This window comes from Mastacembelus armatus, chromosome 16, assembly GCF_900324485.2.
Source record: "Mastacembelus armatus chromosome 16, fMasArm1.2, whole genome shotgun sequence".
Lineage (NCBI taxonomy): Eukaryota > Metazoa > Chordata > Actinopteri > Synbranchiformes > Mastacembelidae > Mastacembelus > Mastacembelus armatus.
Genome location: NC_046648.1, coordinates 19666752 through 19686571, shown reverse-complemented (window position 1 = coordinate 19686571; position 19820 = coordinate 19666752). Strand labels below are relative to the sequence as shown.

The following is a 19820-nucleotide window of genomic DNA, read 5'->3' as shown; positions in this document are numbered from 1 at the left end:
CCCAGGCCAAATTTTCTCCACCAGAGCTCTTTGCTTTGAATAATGTAATCGTTACCTCAAACATTTGCACTGTCTTTTATGTAAAGAGATAAAAAAGAACATGTTGATAATATAACATTGAGAGCATTGTCATAGTTTTTTTGTGATAATTGTTTTCAAGGTCTCTCAGCAGTCCCAGCTCATGGGTGACAAGCTTGAAGAGCAGTCTAGCACATTCTGTCTGCCTCATTGCACCCGCGCCCAGCCGCAACATGCTTGCTTACCCCAACAAAATGAAAAATCAATACATGTCTCCCATCTCCCCCATCTTTTGCAGGACAATTGACCCTGACACCATGATCTCTCAGTGTGAGTGATATTATTTCCACTAGGTTGAGCAAGAGGTAAGAGACACATTTTTCAGTAGGCAAACAGAATGCCTCTGAAGGCACCTCAAATAAAGTCAAGTGCAGGCCATTGAACAAATAAATAGTTGTGGCAGGTTTAGGGTCTTTTAGGGCTTGATGAAAATCCAGGCAATTTTACTGTTGGTTATAAAAATATGTCAAAGTTGAAATTTCAAGAAAAGCTCTGACATATAACCTTTTGTCCTTTCTGTGTAAAAAACAATATGTAAAGATTGACACTGTTGAAATTTAAAAAGGAGTTGCATGTTTAAACTAAAGATGCAATTATGGTCTACAAATTAATTATTTCATTATTGTGTCTAAAACTGTAATGTTGCCTGAGGCAATTTTTCTTTATTTTAGAGTATAAATACCTACAGTATACTGCCAACTAGTAAGAGGTGTTTTTTAATGCTCCTGTATAAAACTCTGACATCATACCCCTAAAAAATAAGATCTTAAATATATCAGCATCACAGGAAAGAAAACAAGCACTCTTTTACCTCTCAGATGTAGATTTGTTGTTTTTCTCTGGATTCTGCAGCATCCTTCCCATTTCTCCACCATGCCATAACTCAGAACCAGGGACACAGACTTCCTGCTGAGGTGTCATGCTTTGAGCTTTTTCAAACACGGCCATGTTTTAATGTATTAAAATGCACTCTGTCAGCAGATTTCAGAAATTATGGGCTAGATTAAACAGCAACTTTGACCCACCTGTCAGAAGATACAAGCTTTTTTGCTGAAAGAGATTAATGCTTTGCTGTAACATTTTCTCCTGAACCCCCCAGAATGTTAATCAGAACCCAAGAGCAGCAATAGGGAGATTGGTCATTAGGTGAGGTGGAACACATTGATTTTTAATTTTGACATGCAAATTTGTTTGCCACCTTATTTGTACAGTAAGCTGACCTGCTTGTGTTCTTCTCAGCACTTCTCAGCATCATGGGATACTTTCAAAGTGAGTGATTAGTTTACTTTCCTGGCAAGTTGTGTGAAGGTGGTCCAGTGGTAGATGTGCTTCACTTTTTCCATATTTGCAAAAAAGATTTTAAACTTGCATGAGTTGACTTTATACTGTAACAACATGATCTAGTGAGTACTATGTATGTATATGGGAGTTGTAGTTTATAATTAAACATTTCTAAAAAGTGTGAAATATAGCACTGAATAAACATATCATTATATACAGACCTTTGAACAAACAGAGATACAACACGTTTATGTGTATCTGTGCAAAGCATAGAGTAGAGCAAGCTTACTAAAAAAAAATACCCTGCAGGGAATGAAGACAATACCAGATAAGGACCATGTTATTACTCATGGTATATTTCCTACCTGATGTTTTCATTAGATTTCAAAAAATAAAAGGGAATGGGGTATATGGTATTATTGTAAGTATTGTGAAATGAGAGACTAACAGACAAAACTGACCTTACGCCTCAACAGGTAGTTCCTTGCTTTTAGTACTTCCTACATGTGGACAATGATCGATGCGGGCTGAGGAGGCCATGTCTCATGTTATGGCCATGTTTCTGACCTCTAATCCCCACCTTCTTAACAGGACTGAGAAACAGGCCTGGAGGCAAGCATGGATCAGGCCCCATAGGAGAAATACACCGCTGAGAGGAATAAACAAGAGCATAGAAGGAAGAAAACATACAATGTTAGCAGTCGGGAGGGGAGGGAGAGGTGGTATAAAGGGATGTTATATGGATGAGAATGGGTTATACCTGAGGCTCAGCTCCAATTGATCCATTCACCTTGCCTCACACCTCTGGCATCTCTCCCACTGTCTCTGCAAAACACCTGCTTGGTGCAAGTTTTGTCTTTGACTTTCTTCAACACTGACTTCCTCATCTACATGTTTGACTGACCTGTGTCGCTCCCACTGTTGGAGGATTATCTGAAGGGTTTTGAGGTCACTGATTTGTATAGGCTCCTCTGTTACCTTACACTACTACTCAACCTTTCTCTCTTCTTCCAGCCCCCTCACATGCCTTCACTTGCTTCACTGCACAGCCGGAAGAGTCCTGGTTGTGCTGCAACTGTGCCTGCCACTGTGATCGCTGCTTAGAAGCATGTTAGCCATATAAGGGAGGGAGATAACTCACAATACCCGCTCTGTGTCAAGGCGTGTCACAAATTTAGCTCAGCACGCAAGAGCGCCTGTAGCACTGTCAGGCAGAATTAGAAAAAATTAAGACATATATCCAGAGACATTCAGCAGAGAGATAGAAACAGAGACAGGCACCAGTAGATTGACATATTTGCCACATATTCATTTGAGCGTGTTCATGGGAGCACAAGCGGTGTCAGTGACAGCACTTTCTCACCTCAGTGACAGTGAAAAAGGCACTGTGATCAGTGCAGTGGAAGGCACAGCATGGCGGAGTTGGATTAGCTATGATAATATGATGACAGTAATTGAGCTTGTCATAATTGCTCAATCATTGAGTCTTTCCCTGGGGTCTGAGAAGCAACCGTTAGTTCCGTACAGGCCTTCATTACAGGGCTGTGATATCAGGATAATTCATTTACAGTAGGATGACTGGTATAGCGATCATTCTGTGAGTGTTACCAGATTAGGTCACTGAAATGGATGTGGATTTTTAAAATTTGTTGTGTGTAATTTTTTGCACCATTCCTATTCATATTATAGATTTGCTCATCTAAATACATGCTGCCGAATACTGTGGTGACCACTTGAAACTTACTTACAAGTAGTAAACTATGAAAGATTTTCAGTGTGTTGATTGACTAGATAACAATGGGGAGGGGTGGGAGGAGGGGAGGGAGGAGGGGAGGGGGATAAACAAGCACATTATAATGTCCCTGCTCACACTCTCCCTCATAGACAAAGACAGAAAAAAAGGATGAGAGGCAGGGTTGGACGGATTTGGAAAGTGGGAGGGAGAGAAATACTGGTACACAGGGGTGACGACGACAGGACCACCTCACGGCAGAATTTAGTGTCAGATTTTCTCCACGAGAATCTGGACCAAAAACCCCCTCGCCATGAAGAAGAGGACGGAGAGGGAAAAAAAAGAGGAAAATTGGAAAAAAACAGCTGAGGGTGTAAATAATTCATGCAGACAATATGACTTTTTTATGTAAATTCAGTGCATTAACCCTCTATTATAATGATGGACGACAGATACGGGTGATGTTTCCTTGGTAAGAGCTAATGGATGACCATCATAAATTCACTGCACATTTTATTGTGTTGCCGGGAAAATTGTGCCTGCAGGCAACGTTGTTTACTTTTATGTCAGAGAGGAGGAGAAAAATCCTGCCGTCTTCAAAAGGAGAGAGGGGAAAAGAGAATGGGGAGTAAAAATAATGGGGCCCACACAGAGCGCCTTGTTCCGTACCTTCTGCCATGTTTGGAGCAAGTGATCCCCCAACTGCCTCTGTGTGTGTTCTTTCTCTTGCTCATCCCTCTGCTTTTCCTTCGCCTCCTCTTCTTCCTCCCCTCCAGCCCTGCCTTCCTCAGAGAACAGCGGGGTCTAGTCGCATTAGCAGCGCTGCACTCCTCCACATCGCTCCGATTACAGATTACTCACTTTTCCCGCCGCTGCTAGACTTGAAATTTGGGGAGGAAAAGGGACATCATTTTTCATTACTGTCTTCTCTGAGCAACATGATACTTGTTACACCTTTCATGTTACAGAAAAAAACAAAAAAATGCTTTTGCGTATTAATCGATTAAAATATAGTTTCAGCCATCTGTAGATCAAAACATATTAATTACCTTAAAATTAAGTGACAGTTGATGGTGTTTATTGCTGATTTCGAAGCAAAGAAGCGAGCAGCTAACAGACTTTCTTCTGCCACTTTAGCTCTTCACTATTGATGAAAGGAAGAGAGCTGCACAGGCCTGATCAACGCCTGGTTAGCCAGTCTATCATTCCTCTTTCTGCCCTGTAGGCTGCCCCCAGGCCCTGCTCATATCAACACCCTTCCCTCTCTGTTTTTCACTCCTCCCTCCTCCCTCATCTCTCTCCTCCAAATGTTCTCTCCATCTCTGATTTATCTTGTAATATTGGCTCCCTAATTAACACTAGAGCCGTATGTCTCATGTGTCTTGTTTTGGTTGAATTTTAGCATACTAACCCCCCAACCTCCCAATCTTTCTCTGTTTTCCCTGAGTCTGTTCGATAGAGTAGGCTTGCTTGGAGCAAATAATTAACATCCAAAAGCAAAAAACTAACATACATTAGAAAATGTAGCTTTCAAAGAAATGCACATCCACTTGATGCTCTTTTTAAATAAAAAAAAAAAAAAAGTCAGTCATCAAATGAAAAATGTGTCTTTCTCTTTTTTGAAAGGAAAACCTTAGTACTTACATGGCATATTTTCCTGCACATTATAACTAACTCTGTAGTCAGTTTGATATATATTTAGAATTCATAATGTGTGGTAATACCAAGAAGAATATCAGCAACACATGAAAAAGACACACATACACATATACACATTCTGAGACTGCCGATGTAGAGGAGTAGCAGATGGTGGGAGCCAGCTGTTTCGTACCAAGCTGGCAGTGGGCACACCAAGCCACTAACAGACTCACACTCACATGTAAACACATGTGCATATAACACATACACATCTGCCTCCCTGCTCACCAGGCTCTCAGCTGGATCTGCATGGGGTCACTCACTCACCTTCCCCAAGGATGCCAAGCTACACCCATTTACACTGAGGCCACCTCAGCCACTGTGGTATTGTGGTACGGGTCACACACCTGCGTCACAGTCCAAGGTGCCAACTATGGCTGACTTGCCAGCACCTGCAGAAGGGAAAATCTGTCCTCATCCCCAGTAACACATAGGCACTGCAGCACAGAGCTAAATGGGCCAATCAAGTGGTTAAAGCACAAGTCATATATGTCGACCTGGATAAGGGCGCCTTGCTAAACACATGATGATAATTACCCACCCAGCTGCCTGATGCCATGTGCCATAATAGGTCTCGCCTCAGTACTGAGTCCTCAGAGACTTTCCCCACCCGCGCATTGCTAATTTTTCAATTTGTCCGCCACAATTTTTCTCATTTTACCATGCTTAACCTTTTCCGTCGGCTAATGTACACTTTCCCAGCCTCTTTGTCAAATCTGGGCCAAAGTGATGCTCCTAATGATTCACTTACTACAAGAGTTATTCTGTAGATTCAAATGTACCAGCAGCAGCTCAAATCTCACTGGGGAATTTGATTAATAATACCATGTACATAAGGAATTGACAAAGTGAATGAATAATATGCCTTGTCCAAATGGTGAACAAGCCTTGCTAGGTATTTAGTAAATTTTGTTTGTGCTTAGAAGTTCTATCCTGTGCCTCTGGCAAAGCAGACACTTTGTACAGCCTAGGACCACTTCGCAGAGCCCAGCAAGTGTCTGGGGAGCCCATCTCCATTGCAATTGCTGGAGGAAAACCAAAGCTTGGCGTCGTTCCCCCTCTTGTTTGCGGGCACTTGGAGAGTGTTTATCTAGAAAAGAATAACAACTTGTTTTATTCATGTTGGGAATGGAAGACACTGTGCCCTCCTGAGAAAGGGAGTTGATGGGTATTAGCAGAAGAAGGATAGTCGCTTTTTTATTGAGGCATAATATGAGTGTGCGTATGTGTGTGCAGGTGCCTCATTGGGAGGTTGATGGTAGACCAGAACCCAAGCATATTATGTTTGTTTGGGAGCAGTCCACTTTTTTTTTTTTTTTTTTTTTTTCAGAGGGCAATATAAAGTTGAATACTATTTTTTCAATCTTAAATTTTTAAAATACATGCAGAACACAGGACAGACTTAATAGGTACATCTATAAATGGTATAATAATAGCAGCACAGGTTCTATTTTTCAAAGTTTGGTAGTAGTTAAAGCAAATAAAGTCATTAGCTGTTATTGAAAAGTTCTGAGTGTGTCAGTGTGAGGAAGCGTGTTGTGAAACATGTTCAGCATTTTAAAGCAAACAGCATAGGATGTCAGCTTTCCTATCAGTATGAGCAGTGTTTAATCCATAGCAATTAAAATATTAATCATCTTACTATTAATTAAGTTGGTTAAGTGCTGCTTGCGGTTTTATTAGTGCCACCATTTGGTGGTCTAAGTGACAACCATAATGGGGCCACTCTGGGAAAAAGACAGTAATTGGGTTTGGCAATTCCATTTCCACCACCAACCATTCTCTCACCCACCCCCTAGCCCATCAATAATTTATCTAATTACTGATATTGTGGCATGAGTCACTCTCAATTTAGGAGGCAAACATGATTATTTAATAATAATAATGCTTCCAAACATATGCAATGTCTCCTGACCTGCATTACTTTCCTTAATTTTTAATGACTTGTTAACACAATGTGCAAAAGTCCTCAAACAGCACAACAAAAGAGGTTCATCAGTGACCTTTACCAGCTAAATACCAACGGGAGAATTACAACAATACAAGCTGTGAAATACAAAACTGCCTCTGTAAATGTGTGTGTCTGCATTTATGTTTGACTATATTCTTTATTGATAAATAGAAGCTGCAATAGGAAAGCTTTGGTAACCTTTCATGAGAGGTCTCCAAGATACCAAACTGCAACAAAAAAGCTTGGATTGGAGGGGGAGGGGACATCCGAATAGTATCCACATCCCATAATGATCTCAATAATAACCCTGACAACACTCATGGACATAAAAATAGTGTGTGATATGGTGATATGAGCGCAAGTGTGTGTGTGTGCATGTGTGTAGTTGGCTTGGATTATGAGGAGCAGTAAAACACAGAGAAACTCAGTGAATATGCTGGAGGTAAATGAAGTCCCATGGGAGTAATATTCACCTCACTATAATAATTCTGCCACTGTCAAAAGCCAGCTAGCTTTGCTGTAAGTGTATGTGTTTGTGTGTGTGCATGATGTGTCTGCTGAAACTAGCACACATGCTCTCTCTCTCTCTCTCGCTCGCTCTCTCTCTCTCTCTCTCTCTCTCTCTCTCTCTCTTCTTTTTTTCTCTCAGCGGCAAGCTCGACAACTCGGAACTGCTCCTCAGTAGTCGGCTGAGGTGAGCAGGAGGAAGTAGTCATTCATCCAGTGTGTGTCAACCACAAGTTAACTAGGAGAATGAGCAGGGAAGCAAAGCGATGTCTATTTCTGTCTCGGGTGAGTGGGAATGGTCAGGGAGGAGAACACAGACTACCCACTGAGGGAGACACTGGGTTTCATTGTCAGCTCCAGGGCTGTAGGGAGCAGTGATCGGAAGGATGGATCTGTTGAATATGTGTCTCTTTGCGCGCGAGTGTGTGTGTGTGTGCACTTGCATTTCTTCTTGGTACTCAAATTCAATGAATGGCACTTATTAGCGTCACGTTAGCCTTGCTAGCTGCAGTGCCCTGCAGCAATGAGGTCACATATAAGGTCATGACTTGATTACATGGTAACATACTTGCTGACTTCAGTGTGTAAGTAATACATATTGTCCAATACTTTTTAACACAGCAACACATTTAAAAAGACCACATATTTGGCTAATTGTCAAATAATTTCTATTTGTTTTATTATTTTTATTACTTTTTAGAAAAAAAGCATACTTACACATATGATTTCCACATAGGATGTTTTTAGTAGTATCACATCAAAAAGGTGCTTTACTAATAATTTTTTATTAAAGCATAACACATACACACAATAAGGCATTTTCAACTCACAGTGACGCCCAAGAATAGTCGGTAAAATGACACATCATTTTTCCCATCGGAGTGTTCCTCAGTCTTTTGTTTTTAGTTCAAAGTTGTGGGTATAAAGGAAAAAAGGAGCCTCAGGCAACACTGTGTTCACTGTCATCAACATTGATTTTTGTTCCTTTTGGATTCCGTGTTATAATTTTACAGCCTCTCTATTTCATAAGCTGTTTTTTTAATATCAAAGCTAGGGTTTAATGTTTAAGCACACCCAAAATATTTTATTCAAATTGATGGGAAGGCTTAAGGATGTTGATTATGTTTAGTCTTTTTATTCGTCCACTTTTGTCAAGAGCGAGGTATTTTACAACCTTACAGGTCAGACCATCTTGGAATTTGCTATATATGTTGATGGTCCTCAAACACAAAATCCACATTAATAAATCTAACCTGCAATATATCTAACTTGCAATATATCTTACCTGCAATTTCAGCTGCTCAATAATTTGAAACAAAGTTATTATGATCACTGTGTGCATGTCTGGTTTCCTCTTCTGAAGTGGTGCCATGCTCATGTTTGCGTTAATAGCAGCCGAATAACTTATGTTTTACTAGTTGTATTATGGGAAATCAGTGACAGTGCAATTTCACAAAACAAATACTTGAGTGAATCTACATTGATAAAGGTGTATTTTATAAACCTTGATGTATGTATAAAATCCATTAAAAGCTGTAATCTCAGGTCACACTCATTCATGTTTTTCATATATTCCAGGGTTTGCTTGTTGTTTTACCAGAGCTGTTAGAAGCGAATCAAATTAAAGATGGGAATATACAGATACTGTATTTAGACTATAATATTACACTTATATGAAGAGTATGACTTTATATCAACATATTTTCAACAGTCATAATTATAATATCCAGGTTCTTATGTGAGTTCTGTCAGAATAAAAGAGCTAAGGCTTCATTTTAGTCACACCAATTTTCTACAAAACCAGCTGTTCAAGGTAAAATTAAGGCAGTGTTAAGGGCATGTGAGTGAACTCTAAGGTATGTTATAACACTCTGTGACAAAGTGCTAATATGATTTGTAATTTTAGTTTTAGCAAATGTGTGCATAACAACAGCAGCAGATGAGCTGGTGCGCGTGGATTGGGCATAGTTCTCATGTTGCAAGTTGCTGATCCTGATCCTGTGAATGAGTTTCTGAATGTGGTTATGTGCTGATGTAGCTGAAGTGACATTTTTATCACTTATTTTAAGTTAATAATTATTATTTAAAAAAAAACAGTAATATATCTGTGTTGATAAAATTAAAAAAAATATTAAAATTGGATAAAACAAATTGGACTGTAAGAATACAGTTTTTGTGCACAAAGGCTGCAGCTTAAAAGTGATCAGCAGTATATTCTTGTTTTCCACCCATTTTTGTTCATGTGTGTTCATTAGAGTATACACCTTTACATGTTCATGTGCTTGTGTTCATGTGTGTAATTTTGTACTCTGTGCCTGTATGCTTAGCTAGTGTGCTAGAGTAAGTGAGAGAGTGTGATTTGCAGGGTTGCTCATGTGTCATTTTAGGAATACATATGTTTGCGTGTGTGTGTGTGTGTATTTGGGCTTGAACCCAAAGACCTCTAAGTCAGTCTCGAACAGAGGTGAGGCTCTCCACCTGAAATTAGTCTCTGTGGGAAGATGAGAGGCATCGCTAAGGCCTTCTGTTTTAGCCAGTTGGCCCATCCCACAGCTGCCCAGCCACTGTCACAGTGAAAAGCACATGTCATTGAAAGGAGACTTTAATTGCCTTGGTGCTATGGTAGGAAGCTCACTAGCTGTGCTCAGGTGCACCTTTGCTGCTGCCTTGCAAATGAGATGCAGAGTGTTGGCTACAATACCTCCTTCCCAGGGATAATTGACCCTAGGGATCCGCCTTGCAGTCAACCCATCCTCCTACTTACCTCCTCCTCTTCTTTACCTCCTCTTAAACCCCCCACCCCCACCCCCTCCTCCCAGTCCCATCCCCAATTGGTAGCTAGTCAGCAGGATGGGCTTGGCTTTTTGACCCTGCAGCCTACTTCCCTGCTTTTGCATCCTCCCCTTCTTTTCCTGTTTCAGTCTCCTTCACATGGGCATTCATGAGAGGAGAGGGGGGTTGCCAGACACGGAAACTGCCCAGACCATTTCCGCAACTTCCATGGGATGTATGTAAACCCCTTCCCTCTCTTTCTGTTATTGAAAGTGCCCCACCCCACACACCTGCTGCTTAGACCTGTTGTTTTTGTTGTCACAGCTCCAAGTTTTAATGAGGTGAGACTCCTTGTATACCACCATGATACTGGCTGGGATTCAGCAGGCGGTGCTGTTTATTTACAGCTAAAGGCCCATGCAGCTCAACCTTAATTGACCCATGTATTGCTCCATCACAGGCGAGTGTATGGGAAAACAAAGGCCCACCTGTACCCAGTGCTTTGGTTTATCTTTAGCATCCTCCCTCCACTTGTACACATTTTGTTTGACTGGTATTTTGTTTATTTTCTCCTTGCAGTATTTCCCTTCTTCTTTTACAAGATTCCTTTGCCTTCTCTAATGTTCCCTCCTGATCATTTGTCCTCTCCTCTTTTCGGTTTATTCTCTCTCTCTCATGTGCTTTGCTCGTCAGAGCACAGCAAAAACAGTACAAGTACACGCCTGATAAGTCATTTGCAAGAAGCCTGCAGCTGAGATCGCAGCCCCCTGAGCATAATATGCAAGGTGTGGCAGAGAATGACACTGTTAATCTTGAAGGATTACTTTCTCATGGAGCAATCTGTCACAGGAAAAGTCTATACTGTTTGCTTATGAACTCTGTGCATATCCTCCTGTACCCTGCATTTCTTTGCCTCTGTTGATGCGCTTGCGTGCACTTGCTGATGTGTGGGTGTTGAATGTTGAATTACTGATCTAGTATAATTGAATAGTGGGCCATCTGCTTGGATGTTTATCTTCATTTTTTGTTTTTTGGTTTTTTTTTTTGTTTTTTTTTTTTGCAGATGTATCCAGGCTTATGTATTTGCACATGTCTGATTTCATCTTAATATGGGCATGTGTGTATCTGTGTGTACATGTGTGTTTTGTGTGTAGACTTTCTTGCTCGCTGGAAGCCCCCTTTTTTGGTGGAGAGGCCAGCCATTGCAAAGGAGGGCTGCGCTTAGTGTGTTTCATGGTTAATTCTGTGTCAATTAGTTGACTGCAACCTTCCCTGCAGCAAAAGAGCGCAGAAAGAAACACAAGCCCACAGAAATCCTCTGGCTTTGACAGGCGCAGTGTTCAATCATTTATCCCAAGGCCCCGGGCCACAGAGCACTGTCAACAAACATTCCATTGAAATCATATCAACCCTCTTCTGTTCCCTCATTTTTGTACTCTCTCTGCTCTGCCTCTCACTCTTTCCATCTCCCTCTGCTTCTTTATCTCGCTTGTTCTTTACCCTTTGCTTCCTCCCTCGATATGCTTTTACCCACCTTCGCGCTCACCCCTCACCCTCTGGGGTTTCTCGATCACTGTGGCAGGGGTTTTATCTCTTTCTTTAAGCCGCATGTCTCTTCCTCTCTCCCAGGACTTGGCAGCGGAGTGGTAATTTGTTAAGCTGTTCCCTGTTTGCGCTGGTTTCAACCCCCAACTTGGCATGTGGTCAAGTTGTGGTCGGATCGCAAGATGCACACCAGATAGACAAGGATCTCAGAAAATCATATATATCCGACTGAAATTGGCTCAGATGATATTTTAAGACATGGATGGATGCACCAGCAGCACATGTACCTGTACTTTAAAAGCTACATGCATAGGTCTTTGCAAATGCTTAACATAGGTTAAATTTGAAATGAGTCTTTGATCACAGCATGTGGCTGGATTGAAGATCTAACAAATATTGAAACTGAGTAGAGGTACTGGGCCACTGTTCAGCATAGCCACCTAACTTGACTCCCACACATAAAACATTTAACAATTAAAATGCACTGTACAGTGATTTTATATTCATGTGCCAATTAATAGAAAACAGAAATTGGACTTTTTTAAATGCATCAACCAATTAGCTTCACAACCTCCAGTTTCCTCTGCTCTTTGCTCTTGAAACTCTGGGAAATATGCTGATGTCGAATATTTTGCAGGTAAGGTGGACATGGGCCAAATCTTGGCATTTCTTTCTTGGCTTCCTCTGCTCCGGGCTAGAAACATTGATGTAGAGCAAGAGATAGAAGACAGAAAGGAGAGGAATCTTCCACTCTTCTCCCTCCCCTGAGCCCATGAGAAACTCAACTCACCTGGGTATCTCTGTGGTGTAGAGTAATAAATAAATGTATTGGGTTAATTATTAAAGACAGCCTAAATGAAGATAGATACTATCCTCTGATGGCTTAGTGGTTCCACAGGCCTGATCTAAACTCAGATGTTGTTATTCCTATTTGTTTGCCCCACTGGTGGTTAAGAAATATATACTTCATATCTTTAATTTGTCATTTGAGAATTTTTTAAACTTTTGTTCATTTTCCAACAAATGGAAATATACACACCGTGGTGTAGGCATAATCACAAACAGGACGGTGTGCAAAGACAAAACATTTCTTCCACCTGCAACAATGCCTCAAACATTTATTCAGAATTAACTATGAATACATGACAACTCTAATAAAGTGGATCAAAGGGCATAATTGAATTGGGTCATACTTAGATCAGACTTCAGGCTTTTTTGGTGGGTGTGCTCTCTCACTCAGCACAACACAAACCACCTACAGTAAAAACCACACAAACATTCTGCCATAGTTGTCACAAACATCTGTCCACTTACTTTTGAAACAAAGAAATCTTAAAAAGAAGTCTTGCATCTTGCAGAAAGATTGCATGTTCTGTTTATGATCATCAAGCAGTGTGTATTCAGTCTCTTTACATTTGCCACACAACACAAAGTCTCCTCTGATTGTTCGGGTTTTTCTGCATTTGACCTGACAACTAAAAATCCAAAAAACAACAGCAGAGCCCTTGTATCAGTCCCTGGACAAAGCCAAATTAATATTTAAGGATCATTACTAATGCCCTGAAGTAAAACACAGAGACTAGGTAATTAATTGATTGAGCTGGGTGGTCCACAGAGAGATTAGACCAGATGAGTGTTGTTTATCTCCGTTGTTATTGAAGTATATCTGATGGCTTTGAGCGAATTATTTCCTATTGAATGTAAAGAAGGCGGGGGCATACTACAGTATTTTTGACCTGTGAGGCATATGCAATGAGTTTATATTCTAGGAGTGATATAATCAGTTGGGGATTAATTGTCTCTTTTGCTTTCTCAAAGTATTTAATGTGTATTTGCAATGCCGGTGATCTGTTTTATAACACAGTTTATATTGGCGCTAAGTGGAATCTGTATACCTATTTTCACAAGCTCATATAACAAGTGGATGGATTTCCACTGGTGCTGATAGCAGATGCACTTGGCAAGACAATAAATTGTGTTCTACATCATTTGGCCCACATCCTGTATAAACTGTTGGATGTGAATGGAGTGTCAACAGAGTGCTAATTGTTGTTCAGTATTTTGATTTATCACAGTCACAAGCCAAGGGAGAGCAGGGGATGATTTTGCATTTGGCAGGCTGTCCACCATTCCCCAGCAGTATGCCAATGGTTCTATTTCCTGGTGAAAGCCTAAATTCAGGGCTTCATTAGTCTAGAAAGAGCTGCCTGCGCTGTCCACACACTGCATCATTCTGTCCTAATTCCATATGTATACAAATATTTTGAAGGGTTGTACTTGTATTTTACTCGTATATTTCAATATTGTGAATTTGCATCTGTTCCACATTTCAGAGAGTTGTAGTCCTGAACCGTTTAATATTAAATGATCCCAGGCTTTATGGTGAGGACTTTTAAAGAACTTTTAGTACTGACATATACAAGGCAAAACTTAACACATAGCAATTAAAATCCAAGTTTGAAAATGTTTTGAATTCACACTTCAGTGTCACAAACCAAGTTAAATGTGGCATTTTCCAGCTGTGAGCATTTCCAGTTTCATAATAAGGTGCAACATAAGCATTTGCCAACATTACATTCACAAACAATTTTACTATACTAGCATTTTAAAATATGTTTAATTTTGTCACTTTCCATTTTAAATATTGAAAACATGGATAGATTTAGCATATAGCACATGATAGGGACACTGGATAAGTGGTGACGTTTTTTTGACTACCATTTTGCGGCAGTGCAAATGTGAGAGGCACCATACACAACACACATAAATAATGTTTTGGGCAGCATATTGAATAAACTTTTGAGTTGCCCCAAATGTCCTTGGCTTAGATGTTCTTTCTTTCTCTTTTCTATTTTTCCCCCTTTGAAAGCATCTTGTGAAAGGAGCATTCAAGAATCACCAGGTTTTTCACAAGTTTTGGGAGGCGCCTGTCATGAATGAACATGGCGGTGTGTTCTGGTGCCAGCTGGCAGTGGAAGCCTGCCACGTCCCAAAGATGAGCGAAGGGCCAGCTGGATGCCCGCCGAGAGCTTTAACACACTCCTCACCATAGCTGCAAACTCCATCAGCCCATACTGTTAACTGACACAACACAACACTAATTGTGCATTAATCAGTGGGTTTAGTTACTCGATCCCATGAGCCCATGGTGCATTTCAGTGATTAAGTAGAAGTCTGATATTTGTGCTGTAGTGTTCCATGGCTGCCTGGAGTCCTTATTTTGGGTTGCTGTCTGTCATGTGGTTAGAAAGTCAGGTAACCTTGTAGTTTTGAATTTATTGATGATTTGATTTAAAGTGAATATGTGGAGTTAGATGAATATTAGCTAAGTTTAGAATTAAATATTTAATTTATGATCATCAACATAACACATGAATGCTGCATTCATTTAGATAATTTACAGTACATGTTAATAACGTCTTAGATCTTCACCATGCAGTGCTGAGTAACTATGCTACTTTGCATTTTTACTGCATTACTGTAAGATTTTATCATTACCTTCTCCTGTTTTTCAGCATCATTTCAGAGTGACACACCATAGATATAAATTCCTTTCCTCAACTTCACAACCTAAAGAGCATAAAGAGTAGAAGGGTCAGATTCAAATACGACTGAAGTAGAAAGGATTTCTTTTTACCCCATGATCAGGATTGATGACTGAGTGTAGAAGAAGATATATAGTAGAGTAAAGAAAGAGCTTTAACCTTTGCTTCACTGTCTCACCTGAAACACAGCAGTGTGATATAGAGAAAGTACTGTGAGAAAATCTTCATTACACAAACGTTACTGACTGGTTTTGTGCTTTGCTCATTTTTCTGCTTTAGGCGGTAATCAATCATCAAGTCATTTATCTCACACCGGTGCTGGGTTCCTTTTATCAACTGCCAGACTCCCTTAGCTGCACAGCATTACTTAGTACAGGTTTGTTTGCTCACTTTGTAGAAATTACCTCTAGATAAAAAGTCAAGTTCCCATGCCCGTCTGCTTTATACCATTGTCCTCATGAACATTTTGATCCTTCTGAAAAGCGACATAGGTTATTTATAAATGTAATGTTGTGGTTACATTATTTAAATGTGATTACAAGTACTTGATGGATTTACTTTATTAACTGAGTGGCCAAGATAATGTTTTGTTGCAGCTGCTTTTTAGGGGTAGTAATTGTTCGTATTTCTGTATCATTATCTAGGTTGGTGGCTTGGGGCATTGGCCAACTTCCTTGTCCAATTAGGAGAGTACAGATCAAGAAATAGAAAAAAACTCTGAATTTAACCTGTGGTAGAAAAGGTTTTGCCATAAGTCAGTCTTTGCGTTTTTGGCCTCTTGGGATTTTAGTCGTCACAGATGCAGCATGTCTGGCCTCCATCTTCTGTGGGTCAAAGCCGGCTGTGTCCGGGGTGGTAAAGGACTAAGAAGTGTGTCTGTCTCTGCATGTGGGTGTATGTGTTGAAGGGGGCAATGGAGTGTGGGTGCATGCAGATGGTTCACAAGCCAACCTTTCAATTAGGCCTGGAGTATAAATGTCCGTGGTTGATTGGAATGTGGCGGCTGCTGGCACAAAAAGTCTCTGCTTGGCCTGGCTCCAAGACCCCGTCGCTCACTCACTCTCTTTGCTCTCACTCTGGTTGCTGCCAAGGTTATTTCGTCAATGGACGCAATGATTTCTAACTCCCTGTGTCCGTCACAACCACCCTCCTTTCTCCATCCCTGTTTCCATCTTTCCTGCTCTGTCTCCCTCCAGCTCTATAGCTGACTTTACATTTGAAAGAGGCCTTCAGTTGAACCCAGTTGAAGGTTTGATGTCCCTTCTTTCCCCTCATATGTTTTGTGCATCAACTGGATTTTGAAATTCCCGTTGCAAAACGTGTTAAATGTTTTCAGCTGTTTTCATATATATAAATATATATATACATACAGATATACATATGCCCACAGCGAGAGTTTGGGTTCCAGTCCAGCTCCTAATCTTATTTAGTTAATGCTGCAGGTGAGCAGTCCCTGTATTTCGCCTGCAGAGACCCTGTATATCCTTCACAGATTATAAGGATGAGCTCCCAGACAACGTATCCCTCCATCCCAAAAGCCTGTCACTGTAAGCTGCCTGTGAAATTATCCACACACCCAGACACATGGTGGTGAGGGTATGAAATGACAAAGCAGAAATATCTTAGGAAAGTAGATGTTGTCGCTGTCACTATTTTGAATTTTGTGTAGTGCACAGCCTACAAGTAAAATCTGAATTATTTCTTTTACTTTTACTCTTGAATGTACTTTTGATATTTGGGCATTTTGAGAACTTTCCTGGTGGTTTATAATTTTAGGGATGGTTTATTGTCATTGGCTAGAGTGGCCTCTGTTGCTACCTATCCCATCAATAATATCATATGCTTTTAAAATAATATACCCTTTTCTTTTAGCCCACTTCCACCTGCCCTCTTCCCTATTTAACGCAACCCACCAATGCAAGCTGTGTCAGGGAACCCCTCCCACCCACACACACACACACACACACACCCCAACCCCCCAGTCTCTTAGCCATCCTTCTGGAATCAGGAGAGATTAAAAATTAGGGGATTAGGTTTCCCTCCTAACTCTGTAATCCCACAAAACAATGCTTTCTAACGTTGAGTGAGAGCTCCTGAGGCGTGGGTAAGTCCTCCATGTCAGTTATTCCTTATGGGAGAGTTCCCTTGGAAAAGACGCACACTCGCTTTCTGTCTCTGAACACTTTCATCCCAGCCCCCTTTTTATGAGCCAGGCCTGTAATGAGGCATCATGGGTAATGGAGCCTAATATTTGTTAATAGGGTCAATGGAATAAACTATTTTATAGGGGTCACTGTTGGCACAAGGACAAGTGGCTGCTAAATGTTCATCTTCTCATGGTGCCACTTGCAACTGTGATTTTTTTTTTTTTTCTTTTTTTTATAACAACAATACAGTGTCAGGCAGTAATAATGATTCCGATAACGCAGAGGAGCCCTGGTGATGTAAGACGCAGGCTACACCGAATTAAGGACTTGTTTTAAATATGTCAGTGCCACGCTCAGGCTGGAGCTATAGCTGGCCATGGGATGCACTCCTTTAATTTCATCGCTCTGTCAGCTTTTATTAAAACCCATTTGTCACAAAGAGAAAGGGAGAAAACGAGAAAGAGAGAGAAAAAAGTATTCGGGGGCGACGGAGATGAAGAGTGAGAGAGTGGAAAGGAGGAAACTGGGATAGAGATGTAAACAGAGAAAAGGAGATGTAGAGACAAAGAAGGGTCGCTTTCCTGGGGTTCCAGATAACAGACATTGTTGTTTTGAGGAGGGGCAAGGTTTGCGGGTGGTGTTAATGTTGGTGGAGGGGTGTAGGAGCGATGGGTTGACATCACCTTGGGAAGAGGGTCTTATGTCTTAGGTGGTAAACAAAGGTGGTAGGGAGATTGCGGGGGAGTCTGAGGGGCTCAGCAGGAGAGGAGTGATTAATGATGAATCTGGGGTATAGTGGACCAGTGGGACTACCCATCCCCATCTCGCTCATCCCCACCCCACCCCTTATCCAATCCCTAGCCCTCACCACCCCACCTTCATGCCCATTTGTAACTGTCTTGGGAGGGACCATCACGGGCCCATTGATATGCCCCCTCATTTTCTTGAAGACAAGAAGCAAAAATGTGTCCAAGAATGTGTCATTCCCAAATCCTGCTCTTTAGATTTCTTTTGGATGGCTACTGTTTATTAATGTCATTGACTCGAGACTAATTATTCTTCCACACTTCTTACAAGAGGGATTCCTTCAGATCTTAACAATGCATTCACACACTCACATGGTGACTCACAAGCTATTCAACGTAACATGTTTTGATGTTTCTCTTATTAAAATCCTAACAGGATCGCTTCCAAACTGCTGTCTTTTATTTTGAAGGTTTAAAAAAATCATGGGCTGAGAAAAACTTGTACAGCGTGTGCATTTGTTTGTTTTTCACTCGGGTGTCTGCCAGAAATTATGTGTGTCTGTCTGAATGTGCGCGCTACAGAGTACATGGCAAACTCAAACTCACTGTGTCAAATAGTTTTAGCGCCCTGTTCTGACATTAGTCCACTACCACAATTTCCACCCCATCCTGTGGCCCCTTACTCCATCATCTATCACTAAACCCACGCACCCCAGTACCTACAATCAAAAGGAAAGTAAATGATTCATAATATCTTCCCTCCTTCTTCATAAAGTAAAACCATGAAAAATAAAAGACAAGCAAGCCCTTTAAAAACACTTGAACAATTCGTTTTACGTTCCTCTCCATTCCCCACGTTTCTCTCTTTCTAACTGAATAGTACATGATGGCACTTGACGCAAAAGAGGTGGAAGAAGACGAATAAAAGGAGAAGGGGAAAGATAGAGAGGGAGGGAATAGAATGAAATATGACAACATATGAATTTCAAATTTCTGAGGAGACATCAAAGTGCACCATCCAGGGTGTCTCTTCGACAAGGACACTTTCTGATTTTTAATTCCGTCCCCTGATTGTATCGCTGAGGCCCTAACGAAGAACGGAGCAGCAACACCAGTGAGTGGCAACAGGCAGTGAGAGATAGTGCAAGAAGGGAGGGAGAGGGTAAGGGATAAGGTTGTGAAGGGGGTGTAGAGGAAAGAGAGAGTGAGATCAGAGGTGGTTAGAAGACACAGATAGAGGAGGAGGAGGAAGGAGAGAAGAAAGGCAAACCTCATCCAAACACAGGCGGCTGGGCCCTTTGTTGTCGAAGCGATCATAGCTCCTCTTTCATCAAACAGAGAGATGGAGCAGAGAGAAAGGAAGAGAGACAGTGAGAGTGAGAGCGATCCACTCTTCTTTCCGCTGGGGTGACAGGGACATGGATAGAAGGAGGGCAAGTTTTTTCTCCCTTTGCACATATTAAATCAAGGCTCTTCTTCCAAGGACTTCTCATGTTGTGCACATTTTAAGAACAAAATGCTGAAAACTGCGGCTGCATGAGTGTGCAGTGTGCTCATGTTAACCTGAAACAACATTTCTGTTTACACTCAGTTGATTAGCTAATGCTGACACAGTGTCAGCATAAACTGTTATAGCCTACACTGTATTCCTAATCGCTGATCCTGTTCACTCTTCCTTCTGCTTTGCAGTTCAGACGGCAACTTGGTCCTGCAGCAGTCTAATTGCCTAGGAGGTTCCCAGCAGGAGTGTGGCAGGCCTCTGGCATTCCCTCTCCTGGCAAAGTTCTGTGCCAATACTGCCACAGTGCCAGCCTTCCC

General features: G+C 41.2%; 1 long non-coding RNA gene across 1 annotated transcript in view; it reads left to right on the top strand.

The window, feature by feature from the left end:
* The window catches only part of LOC113136761 (uncharacterized), a 181280-nt gene extending 161460 nt beyond the window's left edge, over positions 1-19820 (top strand). The window contains exon 3 of the long non-coding RNA XR_003296289.1: positions 19692-19820. This is a non-coding gene — a long non-coding RNA (uncharacterized LOC113136761). The remainder of the gene's footprint in view (positions 1-19691) is intronic.